A 13,404-nucleotide genomic window follows, 5' to 3' on the forward strand; every position below is an offset into this window, starting at 1 on the left:
CGTGGCTCAAATATTCGCCTCCATGATTAGATCGCAAAGCCTTAATTTTCTTGCCATGTTGATTCTCTACTTCACTCTGAAACTCCTTGAACTTTTCAAATGTCTCAGACTTATGTTTCATTAAGTAGACATAGCCATATCTACTAAAGTCATCAGTGAAGGTTATAAAGTATTGGAATCCGCCTCTTGCTGTCGTACTCATTGGTCCGCACACATCAGTATGTATGAGTTTCAGCAAGTCTGCCGCCCTCTCAGGAAAACCTATGAAAGGCATCTTGGTCATCTTGCCCAGCAGGCAGCCTCACATGTCTCGTAGCATGCCTCAATGTAACCCGTGGCCATGATGGGCCATACCTGAGGATTCACATCAAGAACAGCGTTGGGCGTGCCGGTGCTATTCTGCCTAACCGTCATACGAACGCTGATAGGCGCGTCAGTTCACCATGACGTCCGCCGGGATGAAATGGAACGCCATGACCGGTAGATGATGCCTACACGTGGCACCAGTGATGAATAGGGCCACAACGTGGAGCCATCCCTATTGACATCTACAGGATCGGTAGGACCTACATGAAGAAGAAGGACCCAGCAATCCTAGAAGCCTTCTTCTCTCTCTCATTCTTCTCCTTTTCCTTTGTTGTAACCCATGCTTTCCCATTGCCTATTAAAGGGGAAGCAGGGCACCCCATGAAGGGGATCCAGATCTACACGAGACCAAGCCATGATATAAAAGCACAAGAGTAACGATCGAGCTCTCGACACCCATTCACTCCTTTCACCAAAGACTTGAGATCCTTTCCCTCTCTCACCTATTTGTAACCCCTACTACAAACCAAGTACCAGTAACATGAGCAGCAATAAATTGGACGTAGGGATGTTTTGCCTGAACCAGTATAAACCTTTATGTCCTCTGAGCACACCATCTGAGCCAGACAACACCGACACAGCTTCATCTACAAGGTGTCCACTCAGGGCGATCAGCCGTCCCCTGCCTTCAAATTCATCTAGCACTTGTTCGCGCCACCAAGGGTAAAGTTCTTCCCTGGCTAGTCATAAAGAATAGGATCAACTGCAAGACCTGCCTCATTCCTAAGAACCTACTTCAACATGCTACCTGTGAGATTTGTGGGGCTACGGACGAGTCGACAGACCATATTTTTTTAGGTTGTAGCTTCATTACTACCTTCTGGCATACTATAGGCTGGGCATTGGAAGGGATAGCTCTAGTGACATAGCTCTAGGAGACGCTCACACCACCGAGGATTCATCTTGACGTTGCCCACCCCATCATCATCCTATGCTGCTGGGAAATTTGGAAACACCACAACGAGGTGGTCTTCAGAGGTTTGGAACCAAGCGTGGGTTGTCTTGTGGCTACTTGGAAGGAGTCAGCACACTCCTAGGTCTGCTGCATACTGAGGAAGAATGCTTCCCTAGCCACCAAATGGAGAAACACCTTTGACATGTAATCGTTCCATTAACTCAAATCTTTGTAAGACTTTGTAACTTGGAGGGCTTTCCCCCTTCCACCAACCGATTCTACCGGCATCTGTGGAATGAAATGCAGGTGGGGATTTCTTTGATCCCCCTAAAGCTTAACTCAAAAAAAAGTATCCTAGTGCTACAGTCTGGGGTACAATAACACAGCAACAACAATAGTTTCAGCACTGATGATTCTGTATTTTTGGAAAACCATTGTGGTCTGTACAACCACGCCACCTAACGCACAATAGGGTGGTAGCCAATAGGCGACGAGGATGAGGGGCGCTCGGTCATGAGATATTGAGAAGGCTTCTATTATAAAATATGTTGCCAGCGGTTAGGATCTTCCCCTCTCTGTCTCTCATGATCAACATAGCAAATGAAAGTAGAAGAACAAATAGACACAAGATAGGGAGACTATTCTTTATTTCTCTGATTATTGATGATTACAACATAGAGCTCCCACGTATATATAGTCCTATCAAGGTCTAAGAGTTTGGTAAGAGCCCATATATAAACAGACTAGGATTAAGATTTCTCCTTCTCCTTTCCTTTTAGGATATAGTCCGTATATTTTACAACACTCCCCCTTGAGCTATTACCACGATATGCACATGCCTCATTAAAAACTCTATCCGAAAACCCAGTGGGAAAAATGGTTCTTGGAGAAAAGAGTACATTGCATTCGTTAATTGTAATGCACATGTTGTCTTATTAAAAACCTTGTGTGAGAAACCTTCAAGTAAAAACTCACATAGGAAAAATGAGTACAATATTTAACCTTCTTGGTCATGTATTCTTCAGGATATTCTATTCTTCATGAATAGATATTTATCTTCATGATAAATGCATAAACTTCATCATTTTTAGCAAATATGATCTACTTGATCTTGATAATTCTAGTGGTTTAATTACCCTCAAGGTAGATTCAAACAAATTGCTCCCCCTCATAAAGCCATCCTTTGAACATCATTGTTCAAACCACACTTTTCATAAATGTGTGCTTAATAAATGGTATGTAGTACCACAATGCTATATCTTTCAAAAAATTGGCTCATAATTCTTCTATGAATTATATGGGAATAAACAAGAGCAATATGCTTCATGCATAATAACCACTTATTAGTTGTGCAAAACAAATAAATTTTTATCCTTCAAAGTAATAAATCCTTTTAGAGAATTATGGGGTAAATAAGTTATAATATTCAACATCTTCTAGATAATGTATCAAACTTATACTAGAGTTTGAGTACTTATAATTCTTTCTTAGTTGATTTTCAAATTATATGTTCTACAAATCTTCAGGACTTTGATTGTACCACTAAATAATAAATCCAGTCTTGTATTTGGCATTTAGGGGATAATTCAGTTGCCAAAATCACCATTACTCTTATACCTTCTATGGTATTTAGAGGATATAATCACTTTATTTCTTGTTTTTCAATATGCACTTTCTAAGTGTTTATATGACACCTTCATGGTGTTTATGATTCCTCATTTGCTTTCTCTCGGGTTAATATCACTTCAGGGATTGATGGTGTTTATTTAATGATCGACTGGTAAATCCTTCATGGATTAATTCTTTCAAAGATGTTCTCATTCTTAGCGAATAAAATTTCTCTTCTACAAGATATATTCTCTAATACATCAGAGATTATTATGTGATATACATAATAAAATAGTGTTATTCACTACAAAGTCATTCAATGACTTTTTTCCTTCTAGGACATGCTCTTCTTGAGACTTCAATATTCATATAGGAATATATATTCTACCTTAGACTTCTTAATACTTATAGTATGAGATTTAATTTCCATATGTTGTGATTTCTATTCTTCAAGAACTGTATGGATTTTTATAATCCACTTACTAACTGCATATTTCATAATCATTAATTTCATTTGCCAGAGATATAGCAGAACATTTATTTCTTTTTAGTAGGAGATTCAACCTCAATTGCTTTCTTCATTGACCCAATATAATCGCTATAGGTGACTTTGCCATGGACTTTGTTTTCTGAATCTAGATTCTCATAAAAGAAACATTTATAATTATAGAGGTAGCGTTGTCGACAACTATTATTTTCTCCCAATTATTCTCATAATATGAGATTATTCTGTCTCTTTGTTATTTTCCAAACAAAAGATGATTTGTTGTTCTGCATACCCAACACTAATGATGTGCACGCTTAGTGTATTGGATTTCATCTTCATGATGATCCTCTTTATGAGGTGCTTAACCTTCTTCATGAGGTATTCGCTTCATGAGAATGGAGGAGTTTGTTCTTATTTTATTTGACAAGTATACACTAAACTAGAATCCACAGGCGTCCCCATAAATTTTAGCTTAATAGTATACAATACTTAGTTTACTACTAGTAAACACAACTTCTGGTTTATAACTTCAAGTTACTCCTCCCATTTTTAAAAAATATCTGGCATATACTCCGCTTCATGCTTCACAAGAGCATTTGTCAAACTATTGTTTGATTTAGTGCGTGATACTATTCTTGCTTCAAGCTTCAAGGAATATTTTTCTCTTAAGATCATTTTCCTTCTATGAAAATAATATTTGGCATTCAAAATAGGCTTTCTCTCCTCCTAATGCCAACATTAGATCTTTAATAGCACACTTCAAAAGATATCCCCTATTATAGGTTTAAAATAATTCAAATTCATGTATCTCCAACTACAAGTGGAGGCTCATTCATGTATGCTATGATAGAGTTTAATCAAAAATATTCACGCACATATTTAAACACGGGGGGTTATTATTCATTAAATGCAGTGAGCTAGTATACATAAAGTGCACTTAAGAATGTTCAGCATTTCTACAAACTTAGGGATGTTCTCCCCCTGATTTGCACATATCATAGTTTATAAAACTATTTTATTATCTAGCTTCTTTATTCTTTAGCCAAAAAATTGGTCCAAGTACTCATACATTAAAAAAATGGACCATATACTTCAAAAGTATAGAATACACAACATTCAAACTCACATGGAATTTCTTCTAGAATTTCTAATTGCCATTAATGCAAAATTCCCTAAATGCCTTTTCTCTATAAATCCCAAATCATCATAAGTGTGTTATCCACCATCATAATTCCACAATTGTTCATCCCACCAATTGGGTTATTAGTCTCCATTGAGCTAATTTCATATTAACTCACTCCCCCTGATCTTAGGTTGCTTAGCCTTAGCCCAATCGTATTGCTTATGCATGCAATGCATTAAAAAGCAACATATTCATTACTTCAAAAAAACTATTTTGGCATAACATACTAGCTAACCAATATGATTACAAGGGGAAAATTAGTAGCTACAAGCTACGAATATAACTTCTATGCTAATATTGATGCAGGAGTGGAGATAATTGCAGCTCAGTGAGAGCACACATAGTAATACACATTCACGTGTAATGTGGAATGTTGGTATTCAATCCAACGTAATGGATTACAGCAAAATGCAAAGCTATAAGCTTGCTTGCAATCAGTGTAATTATAGAGAAAATTAACTTGGCTGCAAGGGACGCAGCTAGAACTTCAAGTCCTGATACATGCACTTGAAGATAGATTTAGGAAGGCTATGCCAATTAAATATATATTACCCATGTTTTCTTATGCCTTTACCCAAAATTCCTCAATCTTTTCATTCCATAATTACTTCAAGTAGTAATATGCTTCATGTATCATCTATGAATAATCATTTCTAATGTTCAATAGAGTCCAATCATACTTCTAGTATTCATTGGTTGTGGCATGAAATTCATAAATCAATGTATTGTTCAGTGTACAACAACATATTCAGAGTAGGACACAAACTTCTAGTTTTCGGGATAAAGTATTAAATACTTAGTTTTAAGATTATACTATTTCTTAGCTAAATTGATCCTTCTAAGATCAGTTCATATGCCAGTATAGTCCAATTGTTCATATGCTTCTAGGAAATCTAGTCTCCTTCTACTTACATGGTAGTAGTGCACAAAGTACTATAACCTTCATGGTTAATTGAGGTTCTTAGTGGATAAAATCATTGCAAAAAATATTTAGATAGACAAAAAAAGGCAATTGTTTATATGTGAAACATATAAATCTATAATTCATTCCATGCAAGATTAACACATATTGCTGCAAGTAAGAATTGCAACTAAGAATATAAATGCTTTATATTAGTCTTCAAGTAAATAAAGTAACCATTAACTCTTCTATGAGTTTGCATAATCTACTTAATTCAACGGGAACTAAAACTTAAAGCACCATCACCACTTACTACTAATACTTCAGGAAAGTAAGTTTAAAGACATACAAGTCAATAAGCACATAGTTAAGCTCTTCTTCAAGAGAACCTTTAAATATTCTAATTCTCATCCATTCTTACATGCCTTAGCTTCTATGCTTGACATTTAGCTGCTTTAGGCATATTTTTTTCATAGTGGTGATATCTAATCGTGATCCTTCTAGGAGTGCAACATATGCAAGTCATATATCCTGGTTCATAGAGATGTCTAAACATTCTAACCCAACTTCTATTTGAGTAATTTCTGATGATAAATTTAAATACTTCATGTATTACATTGCTATTTGATATTCTATATATAAGAGACATTTCTTTGATAATGATCGATAAAATCTTATTTGCCATCTTGTCTTTTATGACATTTAATATAAAGCTTCAGCCATTGTATTTGTTTATAGAGCAGCGTATATATCTCGTATGGTCATGTAAGCCTAAAAATTTCAATTTTCAATATTTCTAACATTATACAATCATAATATGGGATATCTTCTAAAATTTCTCATGCAGTAAGTCCCACAAGACCTTTGAGATTTATTTTGACCACATACTCATTCTTGAGAGTAATAGCAGGAACTATAGTGCCTGAGTCTACTCCACTTCAGTGGTAGTAGAATATCCTACTAGAATTTAACAATGACCATGCTATATAATTCTATCATTCAGGGCAAGTCCAGGATATTTCTTATTCATGAAGGTATGCATATATATCATTATAACTGGAATCATCATGTGCTTATAGGTTTACTGCATGTAAACACGCAGCAAGGTGCAAAAAGATAGTGGACGGTTATACAAAATATTCTTAGAAGCATCGTAGCATTTTTCAGGATTATGGTATATGCAAATTTTTAGAATTAATACCAATCATCCATTCATCCCAAAAATTCATTATGCTAGGAAAACTAAATATGAGCCTCTCAAAGGTGATAAGTCTAAGGTCTGTAGGATTTAGAGTGTTCATAAACTTTATACCATGTTTTTAGTGTAATCATTCAAGATATTATTTACAATTCATAACATGGCTGCACTAGCATTTTTCAAAATTAGGAATAGGCAAAACAACAATTAAACTGCAAATTTAATGTTGTATACAAACTTTTATATATTTAATTCAAAATATAAGATGGTACAATAAATATGCATAAACAGAGAGTCTAGGGTTGATTATTCAGAAAATTGCTGTAAAAACTGAAATTTCGTGGAGCTACACCGTTGTTCCATAATTTTCAGAAAGCACGGGACATGTTCTACAAGAACAAAAGACCTATACAAAGAATCTGCAGGAATGCAGGATTCATGGATGTAATGTAAAAATTTCATATTAATATGTCCTTTTTTATTTTCTAGATTTCTCAATTTTCTCCCGTAGCCCAATTTGGCAATTCATTACTAGCCTGCTTTTGCATGAAGCACCAAGCGTCAGTGGCGTGCTAGCGACAGCTATATACATACTGTGCATCAGCAGTGTGCGTAGCTTCGGGCGAGACACGAGCGGTATTCAATACGTGTGCTCATACGGGATGACGCGATAGGCTTATATTGGCATTAAGGCCTCGGGTGACGGCGTGGCAACCAGACAGTGCAGCTGCAGGTTGTGATGCTCGAGAGGATTGCAACAATGTGGATGACACCGTGAATCTCAGCCACGACATGTTAGGTGTAGGAGGACATGCGGCGAGCCAGCGATCGTGCAGCGAGCAGGCGATTTGGCTTGTGGGGCATGCGCTCTATTTGTTTGGCTTATAAGCTAGACTTTCAGTCATGATTTATAAAGCGATGGCTTCGTGCTAATGCCGTCTGCCAGCACTCCGCACTTGATACTTTACTGGTGTGCTGGCCATCAACGTTGCGATGTGACTTCTCTTCTTTTTTTCACACCATTGACCGATGAGCGGTGGTTGAGCGCTTACATGTGCATGGCCTGCACGGCTGTAAGAGTAAGGCCTGCACTGCTTCTTGTCGTGACACGCTGGTGCAGGAGCGTGTTGCTTTGATGGCATGCAAGCCAAGAATAGTCCAGATGCTTTTTTCCTTTTTTTTATTATTAACCCTAAACATAACTCATGTGGATGCAAAATTACATGCACGTACTTACTGCATGTGTGTCTGTACTTCGTGTACAGATCTATACGTACTGCATATGTACGACGGTAAAATGATTGTCCAACTCGATAACAGGGACAAATGAATCTGCTAGATATAATTCTTTTATATCTTGTAAATGATGCGATCTATGTCACTTGTCGTATAGGACAGTGATTAGTAGATACATACTACGTAGGGCGTTTGGCATTGTCGTAAAACTGCCTGCTTGACAGTGACGGTGTATGTCGATGTAGTGCAGATCAGTTACAGGTAAAGGTAGTAGATCCGTTCCGCTAACAACGTCCAGATGTCGACATCATCGAGATAGTCACGGCAGGAACGTTGGTGTCGATGATCGGTGGCAACTTCAACAGCGATGTTGATGTAGAGCTTGTCGTGCTGATAACGTGTTATAAAACATGTTGCCAGTGGTTAGGACATTTCCCTCTCCGTCTCTCATGATCAACATAACAGATGAAAGTAGAAGAACAAATAGACATAAGATAGGAAGACTATTTTTTATTTCTCTGATTATTGATGATTACAACATAGAGCTCCCACCTATATATAGTTCTGCCATGGTATAAGAGTTTGGTAAGAGCCCATATATAAACGGACTAGAATTAAGATTTCTTCTTTTCCTTTCCTTTTAGATAGAGTCTGTATGTTTTACAACACTTTATACGTTCAACGATGATGGCGAAGGAAGTTGCGCAGACATTTGGGGGCGTCTTTTGGGTTCGGCTGACACGCGTACACGGGGATCTCATGGCCTGGACCCAGGCACCACCAATGAAGCCTAACACTCTTAATGGTTCTAGTACAAATAAAGTGATCTACATAGACTAGTAAATGTTGAGACTACTATTTACACAATGTAAACTATCACTACTTATAGTTTATATAGAAACCTTTTGCTTTCATCATGCCTTACCTTTATTTCCTCTCCCTCTTCTTTTTTAGCATGGATCGCCTTCTCTCCCTAAGCATACATAGTTTGTGTAAACCACTATGACAAATATAAAACACCTAATTTTTTTATTCAATCCTACGTATCACTTGGGCCTACAAGTAACAGCATAGCGATGGGCAAGGCCTCATTCAGGAGCCGTGCCGCCAACGGAGTACGTAAAAGTTCCACGTACGACGACAGGCTAGGTTCAGTTAGGGCACGTACAACGCCTCTCTTCGACCCGTCTCCGTGATGTATTTTTTGCAAAACGAACCCCGCCGACACTAGAAGACGGAGGCCTCGTCGTCTCACGAGGCGACGGGAACGACTCGTGGCCCGAGGCCGAGACGCCGGCTCCAGCAGCGTTGTACAAAGACTCAATGGCGCGTGGATCCCGTGTGCCTTCGCGTCGGTGTCCTCACCTTCCACAGCCTGCCGACGAGCGCCCGGTGAAGAATTCGCACAGGAGATTTTGGGAAAATTTGCTGAAGGGGTGATTGAAAAATTCGGTGAAGAATATCTACGCCCTCCAAGAAGCGATGAACTGGAAAAAATATTACGAGAAAATGAGGCTCGTGGTAGTGGAAGATGAGAAGGATTCAATTAGAGAAGTATTGGATTTGAATGAGAATCCAAGTGCGACGATAGTGCTCTCACTTGAAGTGCGTATAAGTGACAACCCTAATCCTACCTTCGCAGAGGTACTACGTAGAAATTCCACTATCAAAGCTCGGCCAACACATAGGAAACTCAAGAAGAATCTAATCGAGCACATATGGCAACGCTATAGAAACAAAGAAAATTAGATAAAAGACGTTGCATCTATATGAAATATAATTATTATATTGATTGTTTTTAAAAATATTGTAATCATGTTGCTCTTATTTATCTTTGATATATTTTCTATCAAATAGCCACATAATGGTATACAAAAATTTATTTATAGTTAATCCTAACTACATACAAAGCATTAAACAGTTTAGAGACAGATCTCCTGTCTGTGGGTTGTATGATCTATCTTTATATATACCTGTACGATAGATTCGCTTAGAGACAAACACCTATACGTGGGTTGTACATGACCTTAGAAGTTGAGGAATCGAGGCTGGGCGGCTGGCGATAACTCCTATGCTACGCAGAACGCCAGAAACCGAACGGAAAGGAAGCAGAGGACCTGAGACGGCCATGCTGATTGCTGAAACGAAACGAGGTGACAGGCTGAAAAGGCCGCGAGAACCGCGACGTCAGAGCAGCACGCCAAATTTGTGTGCTCAGATCTGAATGAATGAAATTAAAAGCGGAGGCTTGAGGTGAGCAGCCACAGCCAGGAAAGAGGCAACTAATCTAACCCAAACGGACGGCGACTAGAAAAGATTTTTGATGACGCAAGCCGTGTAGGAGTAGCCGCCCCTGTCCACACCCACATCCTCCACCTCTGAACACTGGCTTAGCACTTAGCAGCATCCAGCAGCTGCAATTGCGGCCTCTGAACGCGGGCATTCGCCAGTTGTGGCAATCGCATCTTCATAGGGCTTCCGGCAATGGTAATTTGATCCCTAATGAGTAGCCAAATGGATCTGCACTTGCATCAACTTCTAGTGTTAGGGCCCATTTTGATACCAAGGGTTAATTGCTAGCTAGCTAAAAATTAATCCTGATCCATCCAAACAGAACGGCTAATAAAGTGATCTAACTTTTTAGCTAATCCTTCAGCTATTATTATCCAATTAGCTAGCCAACCCAGCTAATTAGAACTAATTTTGAGCCTCAACTAGTAACTAACCTTAGCTGATCCAAAGAAGAGCTAATAGGTGGTCTAATTTTTTAGCTAATCCTTCAACTAATTGTTAGTGTCGACACGGAATTTCATCCCGTGCCGAGGACATACGTACCAAGCTAGAAGTGTCCGCTCGATGGAGCTGGAGATCCGCCTAGCTTCAGCGCAGGGTGGTCGATCCTGCGCACTCCTCCCGAGACATGCCAGTCAATTTGACCCTGCAATTGACAAGGAGAGAAAGCTTATCAGTAATTAAGGGCGGAACATGCCAGTGTTACCAGACAGTCCCAAATGTGCGGCTCTGAGAGCCAATATAAAAAGAGATCGAATAAATAGCCGATTCCAGCATATTTATAAGAATAAATTGGTTAAAGCTCATGGGGTTGTGTAATAAGAATCGGTTATCATTCAGGATGAATATCATTTTTTAGACAAATATTGGTCAATGGCAATAAGATATTAACGATAATTAGTTCATGCTAAGTCAATGACTGCAAGTAACCGAACTCCTTTATAAAAGAAACAGTTCATCATCATTTAACCATTTAATAGAAATAAGTCTAATGAACATATTAGATCTCATCTATCGCTATGACCAGTGGGGCATGAGGCAGAATTATGCAGGCCGTAGAAACAACAATAGACTCGATGACCCTAACTTATTACTAATATCAGTGGGGCATGAGGCACAATCATACAGGCCGTAAAATAATAATAAGATCATGGGGCTAACACATCTTTCAACCCATCGCTACTTTAACGATCTTGTGATGTGAACTGCTCGTGAAAGCGTTCGATATCGGCTAAAACAGTTGATTCAGGCATAGCGCACAGTTAAAGGCATGCCCTCTCAGGAACAGATCTACCAAATAACGATCCCCGCTCCACGGTGTTAACAGTGGAGTGTGAGGCAGAATCACACAGGCCATGATAACGGGCCATGGATCAGTTTTCACTAGCCAATAGATCTACTCAAGATCAAACACGCCTTAACCGCACGCTATGCACGATCAAGATTGATGTAAAACAGTCGATAAAACATAACTCATCGTTTAAAGTACATATTAAATCAGTTTTAGATTAACAAACGATGGGTTAAAAAGGATATAAGGCCGATTTAGATCAATCCCAATCGGGCGAAGTGATATTGCTGTAATTAAGTAAATAATGGAAGCAACAAGCAATATCAGAGTCGATAACTAACTCATACCAGAGTCGCAGTGGAGGTTGACCGGATCGATGTAGCCGTACGAACAGAGGTACAAGCCATGACGGTACTTACAGACCAGCAGTGGAGGTCGACCGGATCGATGCAGTCGTACTTGTTGAAGAACTCGTCGAGATCTACTCTACTCCTACTCCTAAGGGATGGCCAGAGCTGAAAAAATAAGTAACTTGTATTTGATTGATTGTGTGTTTTTTTACAATAGCCGGGGTTTGGTATTTATACCCGGAGCCTAAAAACAAATCCTACTCGAGTACGACTTAGTACAATCTTTGGTATGAAGAAAACATTCTTATTTTAAGGTAACTTGGACTCTAATATTTCTCCTTTTGTAGAGTCCGATATGTATCTTCTCGATGCCAATCATATCTCGTCATCGTTATCTGCTGACGTCATTCGGAGAGAACCGATCCCAGTGTCGCATTCGACCCGGTAGATATCAATCCTTACTCAATCGACTCCTTGATTGGCACAATCTTGGAAGCCAGCGAGTTCTCGCGCTCTTCTCCTAAATTTTGGTGTAAACACATGTCCCCTAATTTTGGGATAAAATAATTTTATCCCAAAATTCTAGTTCATTGGTTTACCATGCCGCAACTGTACTATCCCGAGATATACGCACGACTCCTGACTTTTCGGCCCGAGTTTTATATAACATCCCAACAGTATCTTTTGCAACCCACTCGGCCTATTCGCTTTCTCCTTCTTCCTTAAGCCAACTTTAACAGCCGACGCCGTCATCGCCAAGACCCCAAACCCTAGCAAACCATCTGTTCTAACAAGCCGTCATCCAAGCGATCCTCGCTAGTTTTAAACCAATTTTCGACCGTGATGGCAACCATCGACCACGTCCCTAAGGTATGTCTCCAAGTTTCCATTCTCCAATTATCAGCCGCTACCTTGTATTTCTTTTCTTTTCAAACTTATTTCATCCGATTTCTTAGGAAATGAGGAACGAAATCTTGATTCCATCAGCTGTTTCAGCTGTTTCCCCCAATATCTATTTTCTTTGGCCTATGGGTGATCCTGATCCAATTTCATTCGCCAAGAAACCAACCAAATCCCCTTCAAATACTCTGCAGTAGATTTGTCCTCTTGGAATACCAAAATTCTCTTCAGAAATTAGCCAAAGATGCCTAAGGGGTGAAGAAATTGGTTCCGTAGGATGTCCGAGAAAAAGGGTGGAGATTGGGAACTTTATGATTTGAATCAATGCTTGACTCTTTCATTGTCCGGGATGGAGAGGAACGACTCACTTCTAATTGTTGTATCTTATTTCTGGTCCAATGCCTTGAATGCTTTCATCTTTGGTCACGGCCCAATGACCATCACCCTGGCAGATGTTTACATGTTGACCGGCCTCAGAATAACTGGATCAATGCAGCCTTATGAGTACTTGAGTGCTGGCTCCAAGAAATTAGCCAAAATAGCAGACTGCATAGGATGGGTCAGTTACATTCTGAACCACGTTGAAGATGGATCAGCTGTCAGCGAAAGGGAATACGTGGCTTTTCTGAACATGTGGTTGGAAAATTTTATTTTCTGTGGGTTATCTTGTGGTCCAACCTACAATCACAAACTCATG

Source organism: Miscanthus floridulus, chromosome 8 (genome assembly GCF_019320115.1).
Source record: "Miscanthus floridulus cultivar M001 chromosome 8, ASM1932011v1, whole genome shotgun sequence".
In the NCBI taxonomy this organism is placed as follows: domain Eukaryota; kingdom Viridiplantae; phylum Streptophyta; class Magnoliopsida; order Poales; family Poaceae; genus Miscanthus; species Miscanthus floridulus.